Source organism: Malaclemys terrapin, chromosome 3, assembly GCF_027887155.1.
Source record: "Malaclemys terrapin pileata isolate rMalTer1 chromosome 3, rMalTer1.hap1, whole genome shotgun sequence".
NCBI classification, from domain to species: Eukaryota; Metazoa; Chordata; order Testudines; family Emydidae; genus Malaclemys; species Malaclemys terrapin.
In genome coordinates, this window is record NC_071507.1 from 143,975,421 (window position 1) to 143,988,274 (window position 12,854).

At 41.6% G+C, this 12,854-nt stretch overlaps 1 protein-coding gene across 4 annotated transcripts in view; it reads left to right on the top strand.

Moving 5' to 3' along the window:
- SNAP91 (synaptosome associated protein 91) overlaps positions 1-12,854 on the top strand; it is a 146,946-nt gene that overhangs the window by 12,933 nt on the left and 121,159 nt on the right. The window lies entirely within an intron of this gene.

The following is a 12,854-nucleotide window of genomic DNA, read 5'->3' on the forward strand; positions in this document are numbered from 1 at the left end:
GGGTTTTGTGGTCATTCTGTACTCTTTGGGAATGAGTTAACAATTCCTCGTCAGCTGCCAAGAACTGTATCTCTTGTGCTCACAAGTCTTATTCTTAAGGCTGACAAATTTCCTTTTAGAGGAAAGTAGCTGTTTGTAGGAGGTTGTAGTCATTTGGAGATTTTCTGTCCCTAGTAGCTGGAGGTAATGCCATTTATGGCATTGAAGAATGGGACTGAAATATCCAACTTGACTGGGTACTCGACAGGTAGCCAGTAGATGAAGGTAGAGCAGCAGTATGGCATGCTTTATGAAATACTACTAATTCAGTAAGCTAAACACACACAAGGCTTTTTAGGGTTGGCATATTCATAGGTATGCTGAATGGCAACAATCCAAGCCTGGGAGTTGCAAATGTGTGGCAAAGTCCATATTCCTCAAGCTCAGTCTTTTGGCCAGCTGCACCTAAGAGGGTGCTTATTTACCATCTGAAGTCCAAAAGGAATTTTGAGGGTGAAGACTGTCTTGACTTCAGGCTGGTATTGTGACTTCCTGGGAATCCTCCACATCAGCATCACCAGTCTTGCTGAGGTTAAGCTTCATTCATTTCATTAATTCTCCTGCTTGTGGAGCATAGAGTGCACACTTCAGATCACCCATTTCCAGAGAGCCTAGTTTCCTGCCAGTATTACAGCCTGCACTACATTGAGGCGGGTGAAGTTGGAAGCCGTGACATATCTCCAACTTGTGAGACCACCTGCTTGATCAAACTTATAAAGCTGGTGGGCTGGCATGGATTCTGGCCTAAAGAGCAGATGGCCAAGCCGCTTGAGCTGACATTGAAGCCTAACACTTGGAAGACATTGGAGGCTGGTTGGTCTGAAGCCTGACATCCTCATTTGTAATGTGTTGAAATCACCATATGCCTTCAGTGAATCATTGTGGGTGCACCTGAATTGCCTGGTGCTGCTGGAGGACCAGCACAGACCTTTTTCTGCTGTGATGTGCATACTAAACATAATCCGTTCTGGTTTCCAGTTCAAGTACAGCTTCAGCTAGCTCTTTCCCTGGGAGCTGATATTTTAAGCACTGGGATAACTGAGCAATAGTGTCTGCATTTGATGTAAAGGGGACAGATGTCTGTATTGCTGACACTTGTATCTTCTCACCATTTCCTTTTAGTGGCTTCACATAGCTCTAAAATATGTGCTGATGATTTAAAAGCGTGTTTTAATGGCAAAGTTCAGTCCCTTGGTGGAATTGTACTGGAGGTTAGGGACTCTTTTTTCCCCCCCCCCCCCCCCCTTCTTATCTTATGCCTCCTTCCCCATAGTCTGATCCATGGAACTGTTTTAGGTGATAAACAGCCTGGCAGGAAATCAAGGTGTCTCAACTCTGCTACAGAGTAAAGAGTTTCTTGCCATTGAGTCCTTAATTTACATTGTGGATAAAGTTTGTGGATTGTAGGCTGGTGTGATTAGGAGAGGAACAAATGCAAATCCAGCTTTGGTTGGATTTTTTTTTGGGGGGGGGGGGGGAGTTTTTTCCCCTCAAGTTCTGGAGGTGTTTGAAACATCAGCCATGATTACTTATGGCAAGTAAAACTAGAGTGGGGAGACACTGTCAGTGTTCCCCTTCAGAAGAGCAATACTAGCCTCTTTTGAAGATAGCTTAAAGGGTAGCTCTTGGAGGCCGGGGGGGAGGGGAGGATGTTGCCAAATTTGTCTCCTCTTTCTTTTTAGGAAAGATTGAGAAGGTTGTGGCCAGGAAACTGTGGCAGTATGTAGAGTTTTCAGGTTTCCTTGACTCCTTGTAAGCCTTGGTTTGGCACTGACTCTGTACTGGTATCGTTTGTGGCTAATGCACACTGGTAGTGTTTTGTAGATATAATTGGCAACATATGCACTGATTAATACCATATAGTCAGTTGGAGTAGCTCCATTGTTACCCTGTAAGAGCCCAGAAGATGGCTGTAGTAATCTATTTTTTTTTTTTTTTTTAATTAGAGTACCATATGTGCATGGCATTTCAGAGAAAAGTGATTAAATCTAAGTAAGAGTATGAAGTTAGACAATAGTAGAAGTAAGGTAGGGCATGGAGATATGCGGTTTAAGCAGATAATAGACCAATTTCTGATGGGCATCTGAAATACAGTGGCAAGCAAAGCAACAGTAGATCTTGAGATAGGATAAGAAAAGAGTGGGGACACCAGGCACCCAGCAAGAGGAATGTTGCCCCAGTGCTAGAGAGCAGGGGGTGGATATCACAGAATAAATGGAGAAGACCAGTGGAAGACTCTCTCTTCAAGGTGATGGGTTTAATGTAAACCAGCCCTTCATGATTTTAGTCTTGTATCTTGGAGGCTGCCTTTCTTCATGCTTTTCACTCTAGGTTTCAGCTGGGACCCTTGAGCTAAAAGTTCCATGATTTGTATGTTTGTGGGAAGAGCTCTTAGTGCTGGACCTTCAGCTTGGGGATTTGTTCCCCATGCTTTGGTCCAACAGAACACAAGGATTTGTCTGTTTAAAAATTTTTGCATCCGTTCCAGTCATGAGTGCAAAATCCTAATATAGATGCACTTAAACAGATTTAAATCCTACCTAAACTGAAGAGGGTATTCACCCACAAAAGCTTATGCTCCAATACGTCTGTTAGTCTATAAGGTGCCACAGGACTTTGTTGCTTTTAACATAATGTAGTAGCTCTCTATCCCTCCATTTCCCCCAGTAGTAGTGGAGGTCCTTTTTGCTCTAGTGATGGATGTGGAGCTAGATAGCTTATTCTCTGGCTCCAATGGCTGCTGCTTCTCTCTCTGTTGGAGGCTGGATTTAGATGCTACTGCATTGGTTACACCTGGATTATGTCTTCAACTTCTAGTTCAAGATTGTTTTAGCCCCAAAGGGCGTAAAGTTCTCAAATGCAAGCTTAGATCCTGACTTGATCATGACTCTTGAAGTTGGAAAGCTATACATGTCTGTTGTGCCTATAGCTTAATCTGGCTCAGTTAATAGGTATATTCAGACTCCGTTGAGGGAGGCAACCAAAGGAGCTTAGCATAGCATTATTTTTGAACACCTGCACAATCTACCATGAGTGACAACTCATTTTGGCATCTCAGGTAGAAGAATACCACTACTCTTCCAATTTGAGCCCTGCTTACAACTTACTGACTCGTGGGGACTTTTTGAGTGAATTGTTCATTTGTTATGTCAGAGTGTGGATGGGGGGAAAAAGTACTTAATGTCTCTTTACAAGCTTTAGATAATCACATGATCTTCGTCACTTTGGAAGATCTTGCCTCAAACAAAATTTAAAAATAAGCCTCTTTAAACAATTATAGTGCAGGCTTCCAGTTTATGCAAAGCTTTGTATATCTATTTACACACTGGAAAACACAAAGCTGAAAATTGTGCTGATGCAATGTGACACTTGAAGTATTGAAATGCATGTGTTTAATTTTTTCATTCAAATTATGAAATTATTCAATGTTAACAAAGGCCCCATGCATTGAACATCTTCTGTTGGCTGCACAATATGTTCCTTAAGTAGAACTTCCTCTTTTAAAAGAAGCTTCTACCCCGAACAGGGTGCAAACAGAGAGAGCTTCTTGACTCAGAAGTTGCAAGGAGAAGAATGGAGAAGTTCACACAACAGGGTAATTCAAACCAAATGACCATTTAAACGGTCACTTTAAACTATTTCACTACTGATCATATTCAGTAGAAACAGCAGCTAATGGGACTGCGATTGTAGAATAATCTGCCATCCACTCCTCTTTGCGTATGAGTAGTCCTAACGGCACTTTGTCCAGCTGCCAAATCTCTTGCAGCTCTTGAGAATCAAAATTGCATTGTAATACAAAAATATGAAGAGTATGGAAAGCTGAAAACCTAGATGGTGTAAAAGTGAAATGTATATGAACACAAATTACTGTACAGATTGTCACCTCTTACATGGAATAAGGAACTTCTGGAATAGCAGGGACATGGATTCCCTTGTTACTGCTCTCTACCAAATGGAGTGCTAAATAGCCCCAGCCGGAGAGTTATTGTTGTTTAAATATAACATCAAGTACCTAGAATATAAGTGCTCTGTACTCATTTTACAAATGCAGATACTTATCTTTAGGACCCATAATACCTCAGAGTAAATCTGATGCATTTGGCATGGACTGGATTATCCCAAACACTCTTGTAAAATACTTTCCTCCTCTCACTTCAGATTACATTAATTTTAGTATACTTGAAATCTATGGAGTTCTTTGAAGTACTCTTTCACCTGGCAGTAATTTAGGGCAATTTCTAGATTCTCCCTTCCCCCCCCCCTCCACTTCCATTAGTGACTAAACTGAAAATGAATAAGGCAGACTTGGCACATTCACAATCCCATCATTTTCCTATGAGGCCATACAGCAAGTTGGCCTCTAAATTAATAAAGCATGCATTGTTACCCCCTTTTGACCCAAGTGGTTATCCAAGATTCTGGGTCTCGCAGGTTGTTTCCATAAGAGAAATTGATGGAGGCAGAGACTTCTTTGTGTATAATTTTTGTAAACAAACAGGATTACATCAAATTCTTGTTTCCCTGAACACAGTAGGAATCAAGCAGGAGACAGTTTCTTTGCTCAGTTTTTCAAGCCTCTTTGTCCAGCTAGCATTTCACCCAAAAACCTCTTCGCTGTCTCTCTGATCACATTATCAGTGCTTCTCTGGCTGTCTTTGGCCTTCTGCCTGCCTCTGTTTTCAGCTGCAGCTTCTCAAAAGTGTACCTCCCTTCACTCCCCGCCAATAACCCCAGCCTTCTGTTTGTGACGTTGCACTCCATATGCTTTATGAAAATACATTTATATTCACATTCATAAGGCATAACTGGAATATGCTTTATGCGAAAGGTCTCTTGGAAGGTATCATTACAAAGCTTATAATCTACTGAGTGTGTTCATCCTATTTGTATGCATGTATCATCCTTGTATCTGAAGCTAGAAATATGAAGTATAACTCTGCGGTCCATTTGTAATTATGCAAAGTGTGGGCCATTAATGGTGGCTTAGAATCTTGATGGCTCCCATTGACTAGGACAATTGATTGTGAATGGGTTTATTTACCTTCAAGTAAGTGTGTGTGTGTGTGTGTGTGTGTGTGTGTGTGGCGGGGGTGGGGGGTAGCCCATGGGTAATGAAGAATGAGATCTCACAGGGACATGTGACCATGCTGAAATCCATTTTAAATCTGGTACTCTTCCATTTAGAAGAAGGGATGGGGACCCAGAGACGTGGGTGGCAGGTCTGTAGAAATTTTGGTGGTGCCCAGAACCTGCACCTGCCTAAGGCCCTGAGAGGGAGTTTAGGTTGGGGGAGGAGGCCTGGGGTGCAGGTGCTGGGCTGGGAATTAGGGTGCAGGAGGGGTGCTGGGTGCAGGCTCTGGGCAGGGGGTGGGTGTGCGTGCAGGAGGGGGGAGGGGTGCAGGCTCTGGGATGGAATTTGGGTGCAGGAGGGGGTGTGTGGGGAGGGGGTACAGGCTCTGGGAGGGAGTTTGGGGATGGGAGGGGGGCAGGGTGAGGGCTGTAGAGCTGAGGATGAGGGGTTCATGATGCAGGAGGGGGCTCAGGGTTGGGGCAGAGGATTAGGGTGCAGGGGGATGAGGGTTCTGGCTGGGTCTGGGGATGAGGGGTTTGGGGCATTAGAGAGGCTCAGGGCTAGGGTAGAAGGGCAGCCTGCCCTGCTATTAGCGGATGGGCAACACTAGGATCCTGGGGCAGCAGACAGCAGTTGATGCCGGGGGCCAGTGGAGTAGGATAGCGCTCCGTGTAGGAATGTGCTACACCGGCAGCACAAGCAGGCATGGGAGAGGTGCACACCGCTTTCTTTCGGGCAGGGACGTGGCGGGGCAGGGGGGAGAGATGGACTGGAGGAGGGGTGGCAGGCGGGGGACAGTGCCTGCTCCAGGCAGGGCTGGGCATGAGACCTAGCTGCAAATATTGGTGGAGCAGGGCCCCTAGCCCTAAACATTCCTGGAGCCCGGGCACCACAAAAGAATATAACTTGCCTCCTATGCCCAGAGAGACAAGATTCCCACCTTGTACCAAAGCTATAAAAGGGGGTGAAGCAGAACAAAAGGGGCCGGTCATGAGAGAACTCCTGCCTTCCACCTAAGATGTCTGCTGGTCCTAACAAGGACTGTACCAGGGAAAGGATTGGGGCCCAGACTAGGAAGGAGTCTAGTCTGTGAAAGAAGCTTATTGGAACATCTCTGAGGGTGAGAGAGTACCTGTATTCAGTTTCTTAATGTATTGGGATTAGACTTGTGTGTGTTTGCTTTATTTTGCTTGGTGACTGACTTTGTTCTGTCTATTACTTGAAACCACTTAAATCCTACTTTTTATACTTAATAAAATCACTTTTGTTTATTAATGAACCCAGAGTAAGTGATTGATAGCTGTCTACTCCCCCAGGTGTGCATATCTCTCTATCCGTGTTATAAAGGGCAGACAATTTATGTCTGTATGAGCTTTATACAGAGTAAAATGGATTTATTTGGGTGTCTGGGTTCTGGAGGCAGGTAACCTGCTGAGCAGTTTCTGGTTAAAGTCTGCCGCTTTGGGGACATGGCCCAGACCCTGAGTCTGTGGTGCAGCAGGCTAGCGTGTCTGGCTCAACAAGGCAGGGTTCTGGAGTCCCAAGCTATCTGGAAAAATGGGCTCAGAGGTAATTTCAGCACATCAGGTGACAGTCCCAAGGGGGTCTCTGTGACCGAACCGGTCACACCGTTCACATTCAGCTCCCAGTGAAATCTCTTCACCTTCATAGCTCAGCTTCTTGCATGTAACCTGTGGTTTGGGCAATGGCTACTATTGTTTCAGATATAGTTTTTCCAAAAAGGATCTTAACTGTGTCTCACAGTTACTCCCCCATCTTCATGAAGGTTTCACCCAACCCCCAGCATAACAGTAGATATTAAAATTATTGGTCTAAAACAAACCATAGAATGATCAGGCCTGTCAACTCTGAGTCTTGCAATACGTGGTGGTCTTAAAGCCTGAGCTCCTTACTGCTATAGTCCTATGTGAGAATGTCAGTTCTCATTTTAAAAAAGTTAGTTTCTAGCCTTCATGGGGAAACAGGAATATGAACCATAAATGAAAGGAAAAACAAACTCTTTGACTTAAATCAAGATTTAGGTGTGGGGTGTATGTGTGTCTAACTTGCAATTTTTGAATGCTTGGGGTTGGCAACAGTGAATATTAAAGTTAGAGGATAGATGATTAAACTTGATGTTCAATTGCCATTTTGTTCATGTTTTTTTGGGGATTTGCTCTGTATTTTTCTCCATTGGTTGCACAGTAGCAGTTCATAGACTCTTGTTCTCAGTGCTTAATAAGTTAGTGTTCTAGGTTAAAACTGTAGCATCTCTAGTAGTGGAGAAATACAGAGATCTTGTTTGGTGCATTTTACCTCCACTAAACTATTCACAGTACTGTGTAAAAGAAATATAAACTTAATAATGTGGTATACATTAGACTCACTTGCAAAACTAAATCTGTAGGGGAAAACCCTACTTTAACAACAAAACGTCTTAGCAGTTTTAAACTATACAAGTGCAGAGCTTGAGCTTTCAAATTGTCACTTTATCATCTTACATATTGACAGATCTGCAAGCCCAGGAAGTGGATACTAATGAGAGAAGCAACATTATTTAACACTTTTTTTTTTAATCTCTGTACTCTGCCACTCTTGCCATTGTTAAGCATGTTTTTAAAGATTGGACAAGCAGATTTTTTAAGAGTATAAAGAGAATGGAGTGTCTCACTTTGTTCTTTAGTAATGAAAAATAGCTTTTTTTTTAGTGTTTTTTGCTCAGATATATTTGAGAGAGCTGCAGAATGAAAATTTGTTTCAGTGCCAAAATAATCCTTCACTGCATTTAGCAGAACAACACATAAGATTTGTTTGTGGTGTTGTTCAAAATGCCAAACTTTCTACATCACTAAATAAATGAAGGCAGAAGAAACAGTTAAAGAGGAAGCTTCAGTTTTATACATTATGCTTTTTTCAGCAAGGAAGCACCACCTCAGCTACTCTTTGGCCTGCATGGGTATATCTACACTGCAATTAAAAACCTGAGGATGTAGGGTGACCAGACCGGGGGCTGGGAGGTAATAGAAGCCTATATAAGAAAAAGACCCAAAAATTGGGACATCTGGGTCACCCTATGTGGATGGCCCATGTCAGCTGACTTGGATTAAGGGGTGGTTTGACTGCAGTAGAGACATTTGGGCTCAGGCCCAAGCTCTGGGACCCTCCTCCTGTATGGGGATCCCAGAGCCTGGGCTCAAGCCCCAAAAGTCTACACTGCAGTTAAAACAGCACCTTAGCCTGAGCCCAGTCAGCTAATGTGGGCCAGCCACAGGTGTTTAATTGTAGTGTAGACATACTGCATGTGGTCAGACAGACTTCACAGGTTGCAAAGACTGTGCTCTGAATTATTAAGGAGGCATTTCCAGTGAGCAAGAACACTGAAAGATTGCATTGGACAATTGCTAGAATAATAGTTACAACTGTGCAGTTACTTTAGTCTGCACTGACAAATGGCAATGGTTGGTGACATGGTGGCTTCACCTGGCTCAAAGCAAGGGCAATATTTGGGCAAATGCCTGTGTGATGTTGGTGTGTTCTACAAGTCTGCTAAAGAATTGCAGTGCTAAAGTTCTATGGTGTAAACACATCAAAACAATATCGGCTTAAATTCACATCGTAGCTAATGTCAGTATAACTTTCCCATGTAGAGGAGGCCTTGGGTTCCTAGGAGCATTAAGTCTTCCCAAAAGTCAGAGGGAATATACTTACAGGACAGATAGTATTTGGAGTACATGTTCAAAAAGTAATTAAGTGGGGAACAATGCTGTCATCACAAGATTTGGGGGAAAACTGAGTTATGCTATCGGGGGGAGACTTTTTAATCACGTTTTTTGTTAAACACTTATTTGTAACAGTAGTAGACTTCAGTGACTAATAAAGACTTTGAAGATAAGACACTTTTGCTTAATGTATGAGAGCGCGTACCTCTAGGAGTCTTCTAGCAAAACTAGGAAAGGTTAGCCCCACGCGCTGGAAAAAAGGGTAATAAAGCAGCAAGTAGACTCTTCGGAAGAAAACCATTCGGGATCTTTTTTTTTTTTTTTTTTAAATATATAAATTAGAGGTCCGGAAAAAGCAAAATCCCAAGTGCAGCCTCATTTTCCTCAAAGAGGAAAACCAAAACCATGTCTTCTCATGAAACAGCAAGACCGTATTAAACTGAGCTGGAAACATTTGTTTTGTTTGTTACTTCTATGGTTAACATGATTTAAGTGGATTTTCTGGCTCTTTTTGCAAATGGCTAGTTAGTGATGTATAAAATTTAAATGCATACAATGAATCCTTCTTGCTTATTGACACTCATTAAATACCCCAGTTAAGCATGCAATACTCAGTCACCTCTGACATTTCCAATACACATCAATGTGGAAAATATGTCCTTCTGCTGTCCAGTGCTAAGTCCTCTCCATCTAACTTCTGATTACGTAGAAATTGAAATCCAGCTCCTGCATTGGCAGCATGATATGTGACATAAGTAAGCTTTTCTGTTGCAAGATGAAGTTGTTGTGGGGAAGTATGACCCTTGAACAAAAGGGGCATGAAGTGTTTCTAGTTTATTTTTTCCTTTTGGCTTTCTTTAGTTGATGTTTTAGACTTAACTCTACTTCAAAACACACCTACATTCATTCCACTTCTGTTATTTTGAGGCTGGGCCCAGACACAGGAAGAATCTTACACTTCCCTTTCAGTACTCTTTCAATATCCTATTACAATATTGATAAGCACAAAACCAGTAGCTCTTGTCAATGTTACTGTTTCAGTTAATATCAGCCCTAGATAAAGATACTGATCTTGTCCAAAAGTAACTTCTTTCCATCCCGTTTTATCTTTGTTCTGTATCTCTTTTGGCTTATCCCTTTTGACTGATTATTGCTTTTTTCATATATATATTCAGTACCACAGTGTGTCTTCAGTGGATACCTCAAGTTTGTTCTGACAGTAATACTTGTTTTATGGCCAACACAAATTTCCCTCTGCCCTTGGAAAATCTCTCCTTGTGGTCTACTTTGAGCAGTTTAGTTGGATTGTGTCTCTGTGTAGCCTAAGTACAATCTCAAATACTTGACTAAGAATTGGGGAATCACATGCTTAAAACTACTTTTTTAGAAAAGTTCCCCCCCACCCCCAAGGAAGCTGGTAGAGCTCAGATTTGGTATCTGCTTCTAGCTGTTACACTGTAGCTGAATCTAGATTTACCATAACACTGGTTCTTCTAACATGGAGGAATTAATAAGCTTTTTATTAGGGCTGTCAATTTTAATCATAGTTAATTCACACGATTAACTCACAAAAATTAATCACGATTAATCAGTTTAAGCAATAGAATACCATAAATTTATTGAATATTTTTGGATGGTTTTTCTACATTTTCAAATAAATATATTTAAATTACAACACCAAATATAAAGTGCATCGTGTATATACATTATTTTTACCATGCAAATATTTGTAATAAAAATAATATAAACAAAAGAAATAGTATTTTTAAATTCACCACATATAAGTACCCTAGTAAAATATCTTTATCCTGAAAGTGCAACTTACAAATGTAGAATTTTTTTGTTTTGTTTTTGAATGCAGTTATGTAAAACTTCAGAGCCTACAAGTCCATTTAGTCCTACTTGTTCAGTCAATTGCTAAGACAAACAAGTTTGTTTACATTTACAGGAGTTAAGACTGCCCTCTTTTCACTTTCTGCTGACATTGTAAATAAGAACAGGCATTCACATGACACTTTTTTTTGTAGCTGGCATTGCAAGGTATTTACGTGCCAGATATGCTAAACGTTTATAGGCCCCTTCATGCTTCAGCTGCCGTTTTCAGAGGACATGCTGCCATGCTGATGACGCTTGTGGTTTTTTTTGTTTGTTTGGGGTTTTTATATATCTATATCTATATCGTGTTAATTAAATTTGTGACTGAACTCTTTGGGGGAGAATTTTGTCTCCTGGTCTGTTTTACCTGCGTTCTGCCATACATTTCATGTTATGGCAGTCTCGGATGATGGCCCACCATGTGTTAGTTTTCAGAACACTTTCACTATAGATTTGACAAAATACAAAGAAGGTACCAATGTGAAATGTCTAAAGATAGCTACAGCACTGGACCCAAGGTTTAAGAATCTGAAGTGCCTTCCAAAATAAGAGCGGGACGAGATGTGGCGCATACTTTCAGAAGTTTTAAAACAGCAACGCTCCGATGCAGAAACTTCAGAACCTGAACCACCACAAAAGAAAATCAACCTTCTGCTGGTGCCATCTGACTCAGATGACGAAAGTGAATGTGTGTCGGTCCGCACTGCTTTGGATTGTTACTGAGCAGAACCCATCATCAACCTGGACACAGGTCCTCTGGAATGGTGGTTGAAGTATGAAGGGACACGTGACACTTCAGCGCATCTGGCACATAAATATCTTGCAACACTGGCTACAACAGTGCCATGCGAACACCTATTCTCCCTTTCAGGTGACATTGTAAACAAGAAGCGGGGAGCATTATCTCCTGCAAATTGTTACCATCCTTGGTTTGTCTGAGTGATTGGCTGACCAAAAAGTAGGACTGAGTGGACTTTATTTTATGTTTGAATGCAGTTTTTTGGTACATAATACTACATTTGTAAGTTCAACTTCCATGATAGAGATTGCACTACAATACTTGTATGAGGTGAATTGAAAAAATACTATTTCTTGTTTAAGTGCAAATTTGTAATAAAAATAAATATAAAGTGAGCACTGTACATGTATTCTTTATTGTAATTGAAATAAATATATTTGAAAATGTAGAAAACATCCATAAATACTTTAATAGTTTTCTATTGTTTTAACAGTGTGATTAATTGTGATTAACCCTGTGATTAACTTTTTAATTGCTTCACAGCCCTACTTTTTAGTTCTTTTCTGACTATACTATAACCGTGATTTTGGTTTTGTTGCCTTAAATCCTAAAGGACTAGACCAGAGGTTCTCAAACTGTTGTCAGTCAACCACCAGTCGTCCGCAGATAGTTCCCTCTAAGGTGCACACCTGGGCAGCCGCACACATGAGAAAATGAAGGGCCACCTACCTAATTAGTGGAGCTGCACAGGCGTGGCTCCGCTAATTATGTGCCTGGATCCTGGAGAAGGCGCACATATAACATGAGCTAGTGGTCTTGGGGTGGATAGGGTGTAGGTGGGTGGGGACAGTGGGGTGGGAAGAGGGGTTGGAAGGAATTTGGGATGTGCAAGGCTGCAGCAGCTAGGGAAAGAGATGACTTTCCCCAGCTCCAGGGCTGCTGTGGCGGTGGAGAGAACCCCCTCCTTCCCAGCTCCAGCCTGGGGACTGCCACAGTGTCGGGGGAGAGGGCACATCCATTGCATTAGAAAGATAAGAGTAAAAAAGTGTTTTTTTTTTTTTTGTTTTTGTTTTTTTTTTATATAGCGCTTTTATCCAAAGTGCTTTACAATAGTTAGCTAACAGTACAAACAACATTTGGAAAGACAATTAAGTGGTCCCCTGAGACCCTCAGCCATTTTCAAGTGGTCCGTGAAAAAAGTTTGAGAACCACTGGACTAGACGCTTCTTTTACTGAAAGAAGCGTCATAAGTTTTTTGTATGACGTGTCTTGGTTAGAATTGCATGTCTGATCAATATTCTGTTAGCTTATGAATAGCTAAGCAACATAAATATTGCATAGAAATAACAACCCTTTTATGGGAGATTTTGCTATATATTTCTTCATACTGTGTTTTTAATCTTCAACA